General features: G+C 31.7%; 1 protein-coding gene across 1 annotated transcript in view; it reads right to left on the bottom strand.

Moving 5' to 3' along the window:
- Positions 1 to 1007: 1007 nt before the first annotated feature.
- The window catches only part of LOC106335631 (CBL-interacting serine/threonine-protein kinase 23), a 7259-nt gene continuing 5663 nt past the window's right edge, over positions 1008 to 2603 (bottom strand). The window contains 1 exon segment of the mRNA XM_013774207.1: positions 1008 to 1259. The gene's annotated coding sequence lies outside the window, so the exon portion shown is untranslated.

Below are 2603 nucleotides of genomic sequence, written 5' to 3'. Positions count from 1 at the left end.
ATTCAAAAGAATATTATGTAAAGAAAAATGTGATTCTATTTTTATAGAAAAATGTATTTTCCAAATTACTTTTTTTTATTTATAGTTATTAAAGTTTGAAAGTTAAAAGATCATTTTGAAAATAAAAAATATTTTTTATACTAAAAAGTATTATATATTTAGAAGAAAATAACATGTCTCTATTTTAAATAAAAAATAGAGATTGACTATGACATATTTTTCCCTCTGTTATAGCATTTAGAAATGAATATAAGAATAAATAACAAAGGTTCTTATCTTATACATTATATATTCATGTTTTATTTTTTAATATGTTTGAGTATGTATTCAGTTATTATGGGAGGTATTTCACAATATAATTATAAATTCAATCATTTTATTTACTTTGATTAATATAATATGTAAAGTTGGGCTAGGTTGAACAATTTTTTTTTTATTTTAAGATTTTGTAGGTTTTGGTAATTTCAATGATTTGGTTTAATAACATCACTTTGTATTAGCAGCTATATATATTTTTCTTTAATTATGGAATTGATTATAAATTAATATAATAAAAATTGTTTAAAGATAATAACCTATTTTAAAATAATAGTATATTGACATTGTTATCGAAAAATAATGTTTTAATATTAATAAAAGATAAAAACTAAGAAATTAAAAGATTCATAAAAGTATTATAAATTTAATGTTTGACTTCAAAATTTTGATCTTTAAATTTAATAGTACATTTGTTAATAAATATCTATAAAAAATATTATGTCCGTATATGCAAGCAAAACACCTAGTTTTATTATAAATAAACGGTTTGGAGGAATCAATAACAAAGTATTATCTAAGTTTCATGTAATATTCTGAATAAAATTTGACGAAAGTATTATCTAAGTTTCATGTAATATTCTGAATAAAATTTGACATAATATTTATTTGGTGTATCTGCTGATGCTGGACTAAGGGCTGAACACAATTATGTATTATAAAAATGTCCCGTATTCACTACTTTGATGTAAATTCTTAAAAACGTCCAAATACGTAAAGCTTTTAAATTTACAGTTTATCAGATTCAAGCTATACTCGTTATTCACAACATTCCAGTGGAATCAAACAAAGATTAACAATTATTATCACTTTTTTTTAACAAATTCCCCCAATGTAGTTTCCAATTTGCTCCTTTGCTCCACTTCATGACGGTTTCTTTTGTATAACTTCAAAACCACACTCACAATCCCCACAAAGCAATTTATACAGAACAATATCTAAATGTAGAGAATCGACCTTGGCTGCTTCTTGTAACAAGTAAATCGACACAACAATATGTTGGGCGAGTTCTCTCCAAACCGGAGACAAACTCTATATCACTATGAATCGAAAACGTTACAAGCTTCGCACTAGTTGCGTGTTCTATGCTTTAGAGAGTTTATATGTTTCAGTATCTAACAATGAGAACCTAGACCTCTATTTATACAAAATAGATCGTAGGTTTTCCTAGATGGAAAAGGATTGTATTATTCCTAATACTATAAGGAAATAGTTTCCTTATTGAACCTACACTAATCCATGTCTCTTATGTCTTGTTTCAGGTCCTTCCCGAAGCCCACCAGCAGGCCCAAGAGACACAAAGCCTCACATTCTCCACCTTGGCTCTTGAGTCACTCCTCGGCTTCTCCGCTTCTCCATCTCTCTCTCTCTCTGCGAAATGAAAACCGAAGCACTGACGAGCTCGCCGCCTCGTCTTCTTCAAGCTTCGTCTGTTCCTCGACGTCTCTTCACCGGAGTCGCATGCCCTCTCCGATCCTTGCTTCTCTTCTTTTCTCTGAACACTTCCTCTCTTCGATTTTCCGTGAACCAGACAAGATCCTGACTTTACCGCCGCTTGTCTTCACCGGCGTTGGCTCTCACCGCCTCCACCATGATAATCTCAGGTTTCATTTGTTTTATTTGTTTGTTTCCTTAGACAATTTTGAACAAACCCTAACCTTTGATTTCTCAATTTTCCAGCTTGTCCCTTGATGAAATCAATAAAATCCCTTGAGTCTTCGTGTTCTTCCGGTGAATCCTACACCACACGACCTTCATACGGACCAAATCAGACACGTCAAATTTCAAAAGGTAACTCCTTTTGTTTTGACTTTTTCTTCTTCCTGTAGACATCCGTGTCTTCATGCTCTCTTAAAGAAAACCTGTAATGAAAGATTCTTTTTCTGAAAAATTAAACTTATTCTTTGTTTAATTTCCACAGCTTATGGTGTTGACGTCTCTTCACCACTTCACTTCCATTAGGTAATCAAACAGAGTTGTTTCTTCAATCCCTTTAAGAGCTTTGAATCTGTGAACTAATAACCTTGTATTCACAGCTTTGTTGTAGGCGTTTCCTTGCTACAGCCACACGTATCCTTCAGGTATGACATCTGATTCTGCTTCTTTATAATGGTGTCTCAACTTCTGTTGAAGCTTATTATCCTGCAAAATCATTCGGTTGACTAGTATTTGAACTAACTTTGCAGATTCCTTGTGTAGACAACTCCTGTCTACAGTCACCATTCTTCAAAGGTAATAATTTTTTTTTCTCAAACTCATCCCAAGCCTTTTATAACTCCCTGTCGAAA

The sequence above is a fragment of the Brassica oleracea genome, chromosome C3, assembly GCF_000695525.1.
Source record: "Brassica oleracea var. oleracea cultivar TO1000 chromosome C3, BOL, whole genome shotgun sequence".
In the NCBI taxonomy this organism is placed as follows: domain Eukaryota; kingdom Viridiplantae; phylum Streptophyta; class Magnoliopsida; order Brassicales; family Brassicaceae; genus Brassica; species Brassica oleracea.
This window is presented reverse-complemented; position numbering and strand designations above follow the sequence as displayed.